The following is a 17,504-nucleotide window of genomic DNA, read 5'->3' as shown; positions in this document are numbered from 1 at the left end:
AAAATCCCTCCCTCTTACCATCTGGCAATCTAGGAACTCCCGCCAGCACTACCACGTAGGGAACTGCTTCAGGAGGTAATTCAACCCGGGGCTCCCTGCAACTAGTACCCCTAGTGACATTAGGACTCATACACTCATCATTACCCGTGTTTTTTGCATCTCGTTTGTCCCCACTCCTCCGGGTTCCATTTGGGGCTTGTGTAGCCAACTGTCTTGCAGGTCTAGGGGTTAATATAACCGACTTTTTAGGGCCAGTGGTCATCTCTTTAGAGCCAGTAATCGTCTTACAGGTTCTAACTGGACCATCCTCCACGATATAACATGAGGGTTGTTGTGTTACAACGGGAGGACAGTCCATCAACACTTTATCTCTAATTTGGCCAAGTTTATTACCAACATCCAGTTCTATATTCTCCAGCCTTTCTTCGACCCTCTTTAGCCTCTCAATTATTGGTAGTATAAAGGACCTTATAAGGTGTTCAATACTTTCCAGGGGATCAGTTAAGTGTATTTTCTTAAATGGGCTAGGGTGGGGAATGCCAGCTTCCGGTGGGATTAATACGGTATTAGAAACAACCTTGGGAGTTACTACAGGCAATTTATATATAGAAGCGTTTTGTTTAGTAATCTTATTGCTTTTCCCAAAGACGGTGTGGTTAATCCTAGGTCTGCGTACCTCTCCCCCCTTCTTTCTCCTTTTTTTAGGTGGTGGACCAGGAATCTTATGCAACAATGAATTTCTAGTCCTTCTTTTGGAGGTCTCTTTGTTTATCAAGGGAGGGATTGGTATCACTTCTGGTCCTGGCAAGGAATCACACGAACAGGAGATAGTGATTGAGTGTGTGAAGTCCGAAGGGTTAGATACAAAAGGTACAGGGGATAACTCCCGGAGAAGTGCAGGGACACCATCTAAAGAAATCAAATCGTCGCCAGTGGGATTTGCGACTGGCAGGGTAGCTTGTTGTGGTAAGTCAATTGGTAGCCTATTTTTCAGGCACTCAATCGACTGGCGGCGCTCAGCCCTGCGCTCCGCTAGTTTGTACTCCCTTTCTCGATCCATAGTAGTCTTACTGAAGTAGTGGTCCAGAGTGCCCTTGGCCAAACCCCCAGGCTTCCCGGAAAATAAGTGCTCTTGACTCCCAGCCATAGTGTGATAGATAAACGACCAATCACCACAGCAGGCCAAGCTTCCAGGAAAGACAGACGGCAAGGGGTGAAGGAATATATCCTATCAGTCTATACCAAGCACACAATCAGGCTAAATACGTCCGATATCACAGGCTGGGGGGATAAAGCACACACGAGAGCTGAAACACTTACAGTTCTGCAGCAGATGTCAGAGGGATTGCCCAGCCCGGCCTCGAACGGTCCTTGACGGGCAAGGACGGGCCCGCCCTTGGCCCGGGCTTCGCCCGGGCGCTGCCTGCGCGCGTCCCGCGCCGCGGGGCACTCAACAGGCTTAAATGCAGCCCGGGCGCAACGATGACATCAACGAAGTGCGCCCGGGGCAAAGGACACTGGGAGTTGTGGTCTCCTAACGCCGTTTCCCTCACGGCGATGATGGCAGCAGTGGCGGCGAGTATCGAGGGCAAGCAGGTGAGCCCGTAGTAACAAGCCGTTCCCCTCACGGCAGGCTTAGAGGCAAAGATGGTTCACCAGGTCAATAGCGCGTCCCGTGCCGCGGGGCGCTCAACAGGCTTAAATGCAGCCCGGGCGCAACGATGACATCAACGAAGTGCGCCCGGGGCAAAGGACACTGGGAGTTGTGGTCTCCTAACTCCGTTTCCCTCACGGCGGTGATGGCAGCAGTGGCGGCGAGTATCGAGGGCAAGCAGGTGAGCCCGTAGTAACAAGCCATTCCCCTCACGGCAGGCTGAGAGGCAAAGATGGTTCACCAGGTCAATAGCGCGTCCCACGCCGCGGGGCGCTCAACAGGCTTAAATGCAGCCCGGGCGCAACGATGACATCAACGAAGTGCGCCCGGGGCAAAGGACACTGGGAGTTGTGGTCTCCTAACGCCGTTTCCCTCACGGCGATGATGGCAGCAGTGGCGGCGAGTATCGAGGGCAAGCAGGTGAGCCCGTAGTAACAAGCCGTTCACCTCACGGCAGGCTTAGAGGCAAAGATGGCTCACCAGGTCAATAGCGCGTCCCGCGCCGTGGGGCGCTCAACAGGCTTAAATGCAGCCCGGGCGCAACGATGACATCAACGAAGTGTGCCCGGGGCAAAGGACACTGGGAGTTGTGGTCTCCTAACGCCGTTTCCCTCACGGCGATGATGGCAGCAGTGGCGGCGAGTATCGAGGGCAAGCAGGTGAGCCCGTAGTAACAAGCCATTCCCCTCACGGCAGGCTTAGAGGCAAAGATGGTTCACCAGGTCAATAGCGCGTCCCTTATTATATGCAGCCCCTAGAGCCTCAGTGCTAGTTAATGGTTGTATATCTTCCTACTTTCCATTACAATGTGGTGTCCGTCAAGGCTGTCCTCTTTCCCCTCTTTCATTTATCCTATCCCTTGAACACTTTTTATCATCAATCCGTAATAACGATTCTATATCCGGTTTTTCTTATGGTGATCGCCATTTAAAAGTTTCTGCATATGCAGATTACATTATACTTTTTATTTCCAATCCTGATGTATCTATCCCTCCCTTGATGCATGAATTATCTTAATTTTCCCTGGTTTCTAGTTACAAGATTAATTCAGATAAAACAGAAATTCTCCCTCTCACAAAACTATGTTTTCAACACTCCTTTTCTTCCACTGGATTCTCTTGGAACAGATCTAAAATTAAATACTTAGGAATTTGGTTCTCTAATTCCATTTCTTCTTTGGTTAAATTGAATATGGTTGAGGCTTTATCTCGTATTGATAAATTATTTTCATGCTGGAATCCCCTCTTTCTTTCTTGGTGGGGTCAATTAGACTCAATCAAGGTGATGATCACACCCATTTACTTTATACTTTATCCATGCTTCCTATTAAAATTCTTTCTTCTTATTTTAAGCATTTAAAAATGGTAACAGAACGTAACTACAACGTTTAACTACGTCTAGACATATTTAAACATTGCCAGGTCAATAGAATAAATGAGAACATTTTTAAACGGGGGGCCCGGTGATTATTTTTTTTGCACTGTGGGGCATAGCAATAAAAAGTTTGAAGACCACTGCACTAGACCGTTCAAGATGAGAACTGAAAAATCTCTTTTCATGGAATGGGGGAGATAATACGAAGCAGCAGAAACGTATAACTCCACCAATGTGAGGGCCAGGCGATAATTTCCAGATTCCGAACCAGCAGAAAAGAAGCAGGGCAAGGGTACAGGACGGAGTGCCGTAAGGACTGACCTGGGACCAGCGGTTCATAAGGGACAGTAGGAGATCCTTCTTTGCATGCGCTGCCTTGCGTTACTTTGCCTCGGGAAGGCGTCACATAGGTGGAGCATGGGGGCTCACATACATCCTCCCATGAACTTTGAAGCAAACCCAGATTTACACAGACTTATAAACCTGGGTTTGTGCCAAAATATTTTGCCTACCTGACAGAAAGAGAAATATGTTTATTTCCTCTCGTTACATCCTTTACCATGCACAGGAACTGGAATATGCCTCTTAGTAATGCCTTTGTGCAGCAAAGTGTCATAACAGTGCGCTAGTGGTATCCAAATTAAACAGTGTTCTTAAATCTATTTGTAGCACATGATCTGTGATGTAGAAACCAAGGCATGTTTTACATAATTCTATAAAGCACTTGTTCCAAAGCAGAGAAACTGTGCTGTTACAATCCTGCCTGTGACGCAGGCACCCTTGTATTATGCTGCGAGGCTGCCTCGTTGGCGCCAGGCAGCACACAGTGCGCCAGCGCAAGGAGAGAGCAGTAAATATGGATCATATCTGCTCTCTCCCTTTCATGTTGTGTGAAAGATTAGTAAATGTGCCCCTAAGAGTTGGGCATGCAGACGCAAATAAATATGTGATAAAATAGACCCTTGTGGGACACCATAGTCGACAGCTTTGGGTTTAGACCTACGTGGTGGTACAGTAACTACCTGTTGGGGGTGCTTAATCTGTAAAATTATAAGTGCCGGGGCCCAAGGTTTTTCTCACAGATCAGCCGTCTTGTATCCACCACCACACACTCCTTGCCCCTTGATTTCTCACTTCTAAGTTCTTTTTCCTCCCTTCGTGTTCTCTTTGTCGCGGCTTTCCTACATTTCTCTTGGCCCCGTCTTTCTCCCTTTCCTGCCTCTCTGTCGCTTGCTCTGAGTCAAAGTGTGAAAATAGAAAACAACTCTGTGTCCATGAACGAGTGCTGGTTGCCCCACCTGCAACCACCGGCTCAAATTAAGCACTGTACTATTGGCGACGTGTCAAATAGGAGGTTATCCAGTTATGTGTTGTGTCTTGTAGGCCCACACGGTTAAGAGGGACATTTCTATTCCGAAGGACCTGCTCGCCGTGGAACTTCTCAAATGGCAGAGACGTTTAGACTAAATGAGATATTTTCTATACACTTTTCGAAAATCATTGTTATATTTTCAGCAAGATTCATAATTATTGCTATGGCATTTTCAGCTTCAGTTGAGGGTGGCTGGTTTTATATAGAATTAAATTTAAAAAATCAAAGAAATCACCAGTTACTGTGTTTATTAAGGTCGGCATTGTCTCATAACTAGACACTTTTAAACACCGGGACATTGCTTTGTACCGCGTTAAAAACGAAGCACCACCGCCCTCTAGAGGTCGCTTGTTTACTTTGCAGCACCACAGCGAGAAGACCATTCGCTCATTTTCATGTACTAAGGCTGCTTTAGTTTTTTTAAAGGATTCAGATTTATATTTTAATAACTCCTGTGCCAAACATCATATTTAATGTATTTCCAAGTCACTTTAATCATTCAATTATTGTTCATTTTACTAAATAGTTTTTGTTATTTTATTAGATTTCTTGACTATATGGATGGTTGCTAGCAGGCAGTGTCATCTTGAGGTCTTTAGGGGCCCTGGGCAAGTCATATTTTGGGGGCCACTGAGTGGAACATATTTCAGTGTTGTTACCCATTTTCTGATAATTCATACCCTCCGATACTAATCTTTAACAGGATCACACAACAGTTGAAATATGTCTTGCCCGGGGCCACAACAGCCTTAAGATGACACTGGACAGAGAGACTGCGTCAGTTAGAGCAAGAGAGGTTTCAAGAGAGAGACATGGAATAAAGATAGGTCAGAGAGACAGGTCACTTTCACGTGGAGCCCCTTGGAAGGTGGGGGCCCTGGGCAACTGCCCACTTTGCCTACGCCTTAAAACATCTCTGCTGGCAGTAGGGCCCGACTGGCCATGGGAGGCATCGGGTGTTTCACCGGGAGGCTGGGGGCAGTTTTGCAGAGGTAGGGGCCGGTTTTGTTACTGGAGCCCAGCTGTCGGCGGCGTTGCAATATCGGCGCCCAGTAACAAAAGCAGCAATGTTTCACAGTTGCAGCCCCTCTTCGATGCGGGGCTGGTCTGACAGAATTGCCAGGGCTGCTTTGGGTTCCCAGCCCGGCCCTGGCTGGGAGCTGCCAAACACTCTTTTCTCCGAGGAACCCCTCGCTTAGCTTCTTGTTGAAAGCAACCACACAATGAGCGCTTTTAGGGCAGGTGGGATCCATTGGCGAACAGGTCCCGGGGGTACGGTTTTGGAACTTCACATCAGTGGCCAGTTAGGAGTGACCCCTCCCTTCTGTTAGGTAGGGCGGCGTGCTGTTTTGAGGGGAGTGAGCTAATATGTCCCTCCCTTCCTTGAAATAAGACATAGAATGAGTTGGATTAAAATGGATGAGTTTGTTTTGCCCAGCTTAGCTTTTTTTGGTAGAGGCAGCTGTGTAAAAGTATTGCGTTAGTCTATGTTTGTCGCTGATGTACCGGTACGGCGGCAGGTTTCTACGGGTGGGGGTGGGGTCAGTGTATGAGAGTATCTCTGGACTTGAAGGCGGGTTGGCCGTGCTGATGCTCAGGGTGATCGGCACAGAGGGTGAATGGCAGAGAGAGGACGCGCCAGTTTAGAGGAGAATAGAAAGTTTGAGTTTACTTTGCTATAGGGACACTCCCTGGAGTAGCCGTGCGCTTTACAAATCCCATTTCATTCATTCATTTCATGTTTCTGATGGGTGCGAGTCTGGAGGGATGAGTTTGCTGCTGTACATGGTAATGTTTAAGGGCTCACTGAGGGGCGGGGCGGTGGATGGCCAGATTTACTCGACGTATAGTGAGTCTAGGCTTTTGGCATCTGTAGGGCAAGTCTCAAGGGGAGTTGATCTGCATTATGCACTTGTCTCGTTAAAGCGGCCCCTTTTCACACACTATGGAGACTAGAATGGTTCCTGGTTGTGTGGTCCTACACGATCCCGTCTCCCCCATAATACTTATAATAGAATGCAATATAACGTTACAAGTCGAGGCCTCCAAGCCGCGGCTTCGCAAGATTTGTTGGCTTAAACAAAACAGGACTGTCTTAAGGTCAAGGCATGAGAAAAGTTGGAAGCCAGGGGAATTCAGTGGAAAGTAAAGTTGGCCTCTAACTTCTGTGTTTTTGGACCCTCAGCTTTGACAGTAAATTACACAACTGTTTTCCTGCTCAGTACCCTTACTCGCCCTCCTCCACAAGTTAAACACACAGACAAGCAGGGTCCACACCATGGTTGGCACATTCAGCTAACCCTACCTTTTTAACCAGCAGCACTTTGCATTCTGGGACTTGTCGTTTTGCGTTTCCTATACATTCCTTGTGAATAGCTATCAGCAATCGCATTTACCACTAAATGTACACATTTACGTGTGGATGAGATGACACACCCTGTAGCTGTTGTTAACCTTTACGGTTTCTCTGTGCCAAAATTGGTATGTCTATACTTCATGAACACAGAAATGCCAAATTAACCAAATCAGCTGAATATGATAAACTTACAATAACGAGAATACCCAATATTTGTGCCATGTTTTGGGCATTCTAAATCTGTGGTTCTTAACAGGTGATCTGGAGTCCCCTGGAGTTCCACAAAGCCTTCTCAGGGGGTCCGTGACTGCTTAGAAAATTAAATAATATTAACAGATTAACTAAGTATATAAAATAAAAAAAAGCAAAATGTACAGTTGAAAATTTGGCCCCAATTAAATTTAGAAAAACACAACCTGCCCATTAAAATTAACATTTATATTTTTTTATATTTCTTTGTGAATTAAATAAATATTTCATCATTTGTATATTTGTTACTTCTTAATGTATTTTTCATGTATTGTTTTGAGGTTCAAAATATTGAAAATGCTTAGGCCGGGGTCCCTTAACTACTCAGTGGGGGGTACATCAAACATTGAAGAATATCCCCATGTTCTGATATTGCCAAAGAGTACCTAAAATGTGTCAGTTCGTCATGTTCTACATTGATAAAGTCTATTTTGCTATTTAATGTGACGTATAATTTTATATTAACTGTAGGAAAGTGCCCCTTTTTGCATGATTGCCCCCTACTTTTTGCCTGATGGTTGATGCTTCTTGAGTAAGTGTGCCCGGGGTTCCTGCTCATCAGGTACCCAGGGCCTGTGGTCTGTCCCCCAAACTTTACCTGTGCTCCCACATTGGCACTCCTCTGGCCTCCATATAAGTTCCAGAGTCAAAGGTGCCAGGGGCACCAAGGACCTTGTAGACAGAGAAAGTCTCTGAGGGCCGAAGCATATATTTTGCCACCCTCGGAGACTCCTCCCTGACCCATACACACTGCCAGTGCATTCTTTCTGCAAGGGGGAGACCCTAAAACTACAAGTCGACATGGCATATATCCCTGTTTGCCATGCCCTCCAAAACACTGCCCGTGGCACAGGTCCGTCACCCCTCTAGCAGGCCCTATAGCCCTATGGCAGGGTGCACTATACCACAGGTGAGGGCACAGTGGCATGAGGCCTGGGCCCCTACTGTACCTGTGCCATTCACAGATATTGTAAGTGCAGTGAAGCCATTTTAGACAACGGGCTGGGTATTTAGTACCCCAAACTCCATAGCTACATGATGGCTTTACTAAAGACTGAGAAGTTTGGTATCAAACGTCTCCGCCCCTTAAACCCACATTAATGCCAGCGTTGGATTTAAGATAAAATTAACTCAGAGGGAAAAAACGACTTATCTCTAGTGTCCTGGCTGAGTGGCTGCTTGCCAGCTGCCACCCCCTGACATGTTTCTGGACCCCTGGATCTCCGGGTCCTGAAACAAAGCACATCCTGGGCAGAGGTGCCAAGCCTCCTCTCCCAGGATGGGCAGGGTCCACGAAGGGGAAGCTTCAAAGGTTTGGCGCCTTCGTTAGCTGACGCTGCCTTTTGCTGCTCCCAGTAACTGGCCCCCACCAGTTCTAACCCCCACTTTGGGACGGAGAATCGTCGGGAAAACCAAGATAGGAGCAGAGGTGTGCCCACCTCTGCCAACTCCACCCCTCAGGTGAAGGAGGCGAGGCAAAACACAACTCTCAGTCCCCTCCATCTTGAAGTTGGGGGGGACCCAGCCAACCAGAGAGAGGCTTATGGTCCCCTTCCACTGGAGGGTGGCATAATAGGGAGTGTACCCACTCAAGCAAGGAACCCATTGGCCCCGGCTTGTACCTACCTGAAACGCCCCTAAATTTAGTTTTTAGGGGCTACTCCGAACCTTGACTCCTCAGATAAGCAAGAAGAAGAAGAAGGACCAAAGAGCCATGCTGAAGGAAGAGGAGGAGGATACCAACTGCCTTGGCCCCAGCCCTACCGACCTATCCCAATCTCGACCTGCTTCAGTGGTATCCCGGTATGTCCAGAAGTCAGTGGCCCCCCAGAACCCAGAGGACCTGCCCTGCCCTCCCTACAAAGAATCTATCTCCCGTGAGCAACGGACTTGCTCAAAAAACAGACTCTGGCTCCAGACGAATTTGCGAGTCTGCACCACTCTACACCCAACACCCACGGCCCAAGTTCGAGAGGCCCAACACCCCGAGGAGGTCCCTCATCAATCCTGACCTGAGATCTGGTGATCTCTGACCTACCTCAAGCCTCCCGACGACGCCTGCAGCCTCTGTCTGGAGTCAATTTCATCCAGCTTGCTTATTCTTATCAACCTGTTCGAAAAGTACCATTTTACTTACCTGTACCAAATCCTGCATTGGTTCAGAAAATAAAATACAGCTAAACAAATATTTTTTATACAAACAATTGGTCTGAGTTCGGTCTTTGAGTGTGTGACATCATTTCCTGCCCGAGTGTGTACAATAAATGCTTAACACTATGCTCGGATAAAACCTTACTGCTCGCCCACACTACCACAAATAGAGAGTGAGGTATTATCTAATTTTATCTCTGTAAGCCTTTGGGGATCCACTGGACTCTGTGCACACTGTACCTTACTTTGGTATAGTAGTAGTATATCTTTATTGCTTGATCAACAAAAATCATTGCAAGTAAAAACTTTAGAAACTTGTACAAAAAAAAACAACACTGTTCCAAATTCATTGATCAATAAGTGCTAATTCGAAATGGAATACTTTTAAGGTTACAATGATAAAAACAATTCATTTTAGATATTATCCAAATATACTGTATAGTGCATAATATTGTAATTCAGATTACAAATAAATGGAGTAGTATCTCTATATGTCTTAAGTCTAAAGCCTGTAACCATTCCGAATCATAGAATTTCTACAAAATAAATCACATTGCACTGACGGCTTAAAATCCATAAGGTGCAGGAAAACTGTGAAGGAGCAACAACGTTTTTAACAATCACGATTGGGACTGATTTCCATAACAGCAACATAGACACCTATAATTTAAAACTGACCCAATTCATAGATCCGATACCAAATGAATTCCATTGTGCAAAAAGGGGGAAAAAAAAAAAAAGCTTTGGTATAGTATATACATAGCCAACTTCCTACATTAATCATATACAGGTGAGGTTTCTGTAGCGCGCAGATGCTGTGCTGAATTACTTCAATGTCCTCTCAAACTGGATGAAAATGATACATAGTGAAGTAAAGTGATGGGGCGTGGATCACACAGTTTGGTCAAGTAGGAAGCTGGGATTAGAGTCCAGATGACATATTGTACAGTTCAGAGACTGTAGCGTTACATCCTTCTCTTTTCTGTTGAACACCAAAGGTCACTGCTGTGTGTTCAATTATTCTTATTCAATCAGTGTTAGTATATGGAGTTCGATAAATGCACTCATGTGTGGTTGTCGCCGGTGATTTTAATTGCACCTTTGAGCCCCTTAGCGACGACGACATCTTGGGCACGGATGAGGTTGACTCCAAGCGAGGCATTCCCCCACTTAGTCTCCCACCTTTAAAAAAGTGGTCTAAAAGGGCCGAAGAAAAAAAAAAATGCACTCATCACATCTTACATAAAGCAGATATCAAACAGACACATATATACAGTTGTGCAGCCATGACCTGTGCAGCTGTGCTTCTCTAGTTGGAATGTTTCCACAGACACTGAGGATCAAACACACTGCCAGGGTTGCCTCTCTGAAGTCAAGCTGCAGGAGCAATCTCAGTTAGGGATTCGAGACTTCTCTGTTTTTCTCTAATCATGTAATTGTCATCATCGAGGGGGTGAGACTCTCCTTATTCTCAAGTCTGCCGAGCCAGCAGGAGCATTCCCATAACACAGCATCTCTGCCTCCCCTTGCACTGCTGGCTCACCTGGCTTGACACACAGAATGATTTTAGGAGAGGCTCAATGCCTCACCGACCACAATTAAATAATTAACAAAACAAAGAGGTCTTGGAGCCCCCACAGAGTTTGCTTCTCAGATTAAAGAGCTAGACCTTGATTTAGGTCCTGTGCAGCATGGCTGCAGAGAGACATGTCCTGTCTGCCGCTGTTTAATCTTCAGTTCGACTTAAAAATGTGTGCGGGGGTACATTGTCCCCTGCCTCCCTCAAATCCAAAATCTGAGGGGCGATAAATCACCCCCTCACCCCCAAACGCCCCAGCCACCCGTTCCTGTGGCGGTCAGGAATATGAAGGGAGTGGCGGGGAAGGAAGGGACCAGAGGTGAGCGGCGTAGGGCTGCAGGAGTGAGGGCAGCGAGACTTGTAGTGTTCGTGAGTGACTGGCAGAACTCAGTAGATTAATAGTTTGTTGAGCTGGAGAGTGTGGGGTCTCTGGAGACATCATGGCTGCCAAGTGCAGCTAGGAACTCAGCAGCCAGACTCATCCTCAACCTCCCATACAGAATACACACTACACCCCACCTCAAGGAGCCCTACTGGCTCCGGATACACAAACACACTCATTTCAAATTCCTCAACCACACATTCAAGGTGCTACACAACACACACCTGACCCACCTAAACAGCCGCATCTCCTTCCACCAACCACCCAGACACCTGCGCTCTGCAGGACTCCTAATCACAGACATCCCACGCATACACAGAACCAGATCGGGAGGACAGGCGTTCTCTTACATCACTTCTAAAGAATGGAACGGCCTCCCACTTCACCCAAGCCGCCTCCTCCTCTCTCACTGAATTCCACAAGAAGCTGAAGGCCTGGCTTTTCAATTAACCAACCTACACTAGGCAGGGCTCAACAGGGCTAGACACATATCTGGTCAGCGCCACAATAGTGGGCTTTACAAATACACAAAACATAACAAGTGGAGCGATGTCATGTGTAACCCGTCGAAAAGATGACTTTTAGTTAACTACAGTTTGTATGCTAGGATTTTTAAAGCTTGTACCATTAGTGAGAAGGGAAACAAACATGTCCCGGAATGCAGGGTAATGTTGGCTAAAGGCTGCGAATGACTGCAAGTGTCATACATGACGTTGGGACGGTAAAGTCCTCTGCATGGAGCACCAGTGCCTGCCTGCTTTCCAAGACCAGTGTGCCATGAGAGGAAGAGGAGCGTGTTGGAGGGAGCAAGGTCCAGTAGGGAGCCCTACCGTGAGGACTCCATGTGCAAGGTGTGAGGATTCGTCTGTGACTAATCAGGACGTCACCCGTGCGCAAGATTATTTTCAGCGACCCCCGTATGCTAGGAGTGGGCCGCCATAGATCGAGCTGTGTGTTGAGTGCTTCTGCAACACCAGTACCACTGCACTGCGGTGATCCTGTATGCCAGAGGGCGCCACCAGTACAGTTGCCACTTCAAGGAGTGTCAAGACTAGTGACCGTCTAGGCCAAGGTGCTTGGGCTGGGAGAGCCTGTTCCCATATAACCATGTATCGAGGCAACATCTTATGCCAGGAGGGGCTTCCAATATCTACATTGCTAAAGTATTCAGTACACCACTCGAAGACTGAGTCTATGATCCACGGGTTCGACCCGAACTATGAGGGAATTGCCCCCCGACTAACCAAAGAGGACTGTCAGAGATGCCGTGGACGACGTCGCACCTTCGCTGGCTTTAGTTAGGAGCTGAAGAAAGAATTCCCATCACACCCCGTTGAGCAGAGTCAAATAGCAAGGTGTTGCTCCGACATCTGAGAGACCTCTGGCAGCACCACTTAGGAGCGGGAGCGTGCACTGCTGGGTGCTGCCGTGTGGGCGGGCAGCCTGGCTTCTCCGAACTGAGCAGGACTCGCGGGGCACGTTGAAGGCGCCCGCTGCATCGCTGAACTCTTCCGCTGCATGAGCTGGGCCAGTTGGTCCCTGGGGGACTCGCTCCTAATGGTGTTGCAGCAACATAAACGCTTTTGATGTCAAAGGGGGAGCTCTGGAGTATGGCCTAATAGTTTGCATTCCCAGGATGCGGCTACCAGTGAACCCTGAACACGTTAGATGAAGGAGGGTGGGACAGGCATTCGCCGGACAACTACTAGAGCCCCGACCTCAAGGGGGACTGTCTAGTTGCTTCTGAATGTCGTAGTTTGTTGCATATGTAGAGTTAGAAATAAAAGACTACTTTTTTTGTAAAAACAAGTATTTGGCTGGGCATTGATTTATTGTTTGTACTATTTGCACTCTGAGTTATGAATCGTGTTCACCGACCTGTATCTACATCACCCCCCTTAGGAGCTTCGACTGCTCAACCATTGCTACCACTGAATGTCATGTGCAGAAGGGGTCCCTCACCAGATACATTAGGTCATCTTACATAGGGTCTGATTAGCAGAACCTGCTTTTTTGTGACCATGAAGAATCTTTTCACTCCATATCGGTGGTCAGACGATTGATCCAGAGTTTGTGTGACTGAAGTGCAGGTGGACAATCCTCATTACAAGGATTACCGCTGTCCTGGAAAACACAGGCATCAAGTACTACTGTCAGCTCGCTGAGCTACCAAGCATCTCCTCTTTAGGCGTTGACTTTCAGTGGGTAGTGGAGCTCAACAGACAAAGCTGGCCCGGTGTGGGGTCAGGGAGAGGCTAATATCTTACAGGAGGAGGGGGAAAAGGGATCAAGAAAGTAGGAGGAAAGTCTGAGCTTTGTTACATTATGTATGTGATCGTCCTGGAAGATTTCTCCGAAGAGTGACCAAGGGTCAGACGCTTTCTTTCATGTTGACTCAGATTTGGAGTGAGAGAGTGAGAGTTCAATCTCTTTTATTTTCTTCTAAAAAATAATTGTGAGACTTTTTCACATTTTCCGTAGAGTTCCTTAGATCTACATGGGGTGTACAGTGTGTGTGTAATTTGAAGAGCTCAAAACACCTTCCTGGTAGCTTTATTTTGCTAAGTGGGAGTGTCGAGTCTGAGCAGCCGTGGAGCAGGGCGTTGCCACCACTCAGCTGTGAGAGCGTGAGGGCTCGGACAGCTGTTGTAAAATTGCTTTCTGGAATAAACTGTGTCACTTTCTTCAGATGAGCGCTGCTACCAGGCCATCTTTGTACGGGCGAGGTTGGTGCCCAGAGTGAATCCAAGTGACTTGGATTTCCGTGCAAGTTAGGGTTTGAAGTCGTCACGTGTCATGTCATTGGAACAGGTTTATATTGTTTATTGTTTGCTCGTCTTTCCAAATACCAGGAATTCTGGCTTGGTTGGGTTGAGCTTCAGGCCGGCACTGGACATCCTGCTCTGGATGAGGGGCAAGTAGCTTTTGAGGCGTTGAATGTCTGAAACAGAGGAGGCTTTCAAGTAAAGTTGTGTAACATCAGCATATTGGTGAATCTTGATGCTGTGATCTGCACGCAGAGCACAGAGAGCCTCTATGTAAAGATTGAAGATGACAGGGGAGTGATTAGAGTCCTGGGGTATTCAGTGGTGATAGGGACTGTTTGAGACCTGGAGGTGCCCAGGTAAACACACCGGTGTTGGTTGGAGAGGTAGTACTAGTTAACAATATTTCTGGTGAATCCCATTCAAGACTCCAGGGTGAGTATAAGGGTGGGATGGCCGACTGTGTTGAAAGCTGCGAAAGCTGAAAGGTCCAGCAGTATCAGGAGGCATGGTTCATCTTCATCTATTGGGCGTCATCTATGATGTGTACGGTAGCAATCTCCATGCTGTAGAGTAATCCAAAGCTGGGTTCGCAGTCATGTACGAGATGGTTAGCAATTATATCATCCAGGAGTTGAACATACACTATGTTTCCAATGATCGTGCAGATGAAGGGTAGATGAGTGATGAGCCAGTAGTTGGCGTGGTCGTCTTGGTCTAGTGTAGGACTCTTTAGGATTGGGGGCGGGGTCTGGAGTCTTGAGAGCTTCTGGGAAGGTGCCTAGAGTGAGGGAGACATTGACAATGGTGAGTAGGGATTGCTGCCAGAGAGAGCTTTAATGATATATATTTATGTGTGTGAATATATTATATATCATTCATCCAAACAAGGTAAGAGATTGACACCTTAATAAAGCTGTCAAACCTGAACTCAATGTAAATGTATGTCATACAATGAAAATAAATGCTGCCCAATAACACATGGAACAAGTGCACAAATAAAAACAGATACACACATTGACTACTACACTTCAAAGGTGTTATTACCATAGGGAAATGGAAGTGACTTGAGAAAACACTGATTAAGGATCATTTTTTCTTTTTGAGAATCACTTTACAGTAGAAAACAACTGTGGCTATACTCGGAAGGCCTAGTTCTTGTGATAATATTGTACTGCACAGATTTAAGACCTTGTGCTCTGATTATGGGTAAAAAGCTTTGCTTTTATGTTTAACTTTGTTTTATTGACATGTTACAAGAAGGAAACCACATACACAATTGGAAACCCCACACCCAAATCACATTGTCTCCCCCCCTCTCGGCAGACATTGCAATCAAAATCGTCTATGTAGAGGCAAGCTTTCTTTTGACTACCGTACATGGAAAACAGCACAGCGGGATCCACTGAGTGTAATATGCTTTTTAGGCATTGACTCTCATGAGTCATTCTCCCCACGCTAACCAATATATATGTTATCTACTGGCGGTTGCCAGTAGGTAGTTATAGTTAGGACCATGTTTCCATAGGAAAAGTATTTTTTGACTTGGCTATAACTTTGGCCAATCTTCATGAAATTTTCCCAAAATTAGGGGCCTATTATGATGGCGGGTGGATGGCCACTGCCCGGCCGATGGTGGCGATCTGCCCGCCATCACAAGTACATTCACCCCCGCCATATTACCATGGTGGGGGGTACCGCGTGGACGGAAAGTCCGTCCGCCGCTCGGCAATCAGCACGATTGCCAGCCGGGCGTAAAAGGCCCACAATATGGTGGTGGTGCCTTGCAGGCACCGCCATCCATATTATGATGCATGCGGTGGGTATGCATTTACATGGCGGAGACTCCGCCATGGAAAGACATACGGTAAATCACTTTGTGGGCCCATTGCGGGCCCCCGGGGCAGTGGGGAGTTAGGAGGCTGAACTTGGTGGGTACCTATGGTACCCCCCTTCATTGTCATGCACAAGCCAATGCACAACATGCCACTTTAACATTGTAGCGGGTGCTGCGTACAGCACCGCCTGCTGCAATGTTAAAGATGCTGGATGCGACCGCCAGGGTGGCGGTCGCATCCTAATTGGCCTTGCGGGACCGCCGCACCTCTGGCGGTCGGTCCCGTTTTCTGTTACCGCGGTGGGCGGACAAAGTCCGCCAGCCATCGTAATGGGGCCCTAAGTGTCAAGGTGGGTTCTATTATCATGGAAAGTTCAGGGGTGAAAGCTGCAGTGGGGACCGAGAATTTGGGGCATAAAATAAAGTTGCGTTTGTAATGTTCATTCCCATAGGTACCTTTAGCCACACCTACAGCTTAAACCTCTGAACGGTCTTACACCAAATTTGGCAGAGAGGTAGATGTTGGTTCAAGGAAGTGCCTTTCGCTTATTTAGTGTAAATCTGTTCAGGAGTTGTTGAGAAATTTAAACTTATAGTGATATCTCTGGCCGCTGATTTTTCGCGGTGAATCGTGAATACACGCGCCAGCTGGAATGCTCTGATTGGCTGGACGCAACCTGAACAGAAAGTTGCATACGCAATTTTATCTATCGGGAACGGTTCCCGGGATTGAAAAATTGTGTGAAAGCCCACATAAGGGGTCAGGGTGGAGATACTCAGACCCCATGGTTTGAAAATGGGGGTGTTAGAGACACAAGTTATGTGTCCAAAATTGATTTTTTTAATCGCCTGCAATATTCGCAACAATGCTGCAGCCGCCAGCGCACACCCCGGGTACCATTGCGGGGACATCGTGACTATCAATGTCGTCACGGATATTGTTGGAAATATAAAAAACAAAATATCAGTGAATCATTAATTTGCATTCTTATAGAGATATTAAGATTCTGATAAATATTTTTACAGAGTTATTTAGCTAGTGAGTTATCTACTGTAATGGTTAGAATTAATTATATAGTTATAATTTGTGAATGTGGTGGTGGCTATTAAATTCCTGCTTTTGTTTTCAGTTTTGGGAACGTGTCCAGGGGGATCGCGATTACCGACGTGATCGCGATCGCCGGAGTCACCGTGAAAATATAAAATAGGTTTTACAGATGGTTTTTATAGAAAATCTCTAGGAAAACATGAGTTTAGAGAATATTGTAAGAAACTCCTGTGGTGTGAAATACTGTAGTATGTGTCTATATATGTATTTTACTCCTTATGGAAAAGGCACGATTGTTGCGGTTAACTACGTCATCGCGATGACCCAAATAACCATGAAAATGGAAAATAGGTCTGAAAGATGGTTTTAAAAGAAACTTAGTACAAAAATATGAGTTTAAAAATGCTTTGAAAGAAGTATGTATATAGTAATATGTGTAGTGCAATGTTTAGAATGGATTTTTTCACATAACATTTTTGAATATATTGTGGCTATTGAATGTCTGCTTTTGTTTTACGCTTTCATGACGTGTCCGGGGGTATCGCGTTTACGGTCTCCAGAGTCACTGTGAAAACGGAAAAAAGGTTTTAGAGATGGTTGTTCTAGAAATACACTCGAAAAACATGAGTTTGAAGTGTACAGTAATAACCCCCTAGTGTGTAAAATACTGTAATATGTGTGCATATGTGTGTTTTCACTTTAAGGAAACGGCGCAATTGTCGCGGTTAATGAGGTTT

The sequence above is a fragment of the Triturus cristatus genome, chromosome 1_1, assembly GCF_964204655.1.
Source record: "Triturus cristatus chromosome 1_1, aTriCri1.1, whole genome shotgun sequence".
Classification (NCBI taxonomy): Eukaryota; Metazoa; Chordata; class Amphibia; order Caudata; family Salamandridae; genus Triturus; species Triturus cristatus.
The sequence above is the reverse complement of the archived record's forward strand: the minus strand, read 5'-3'. Positions refer to the sequence as shown.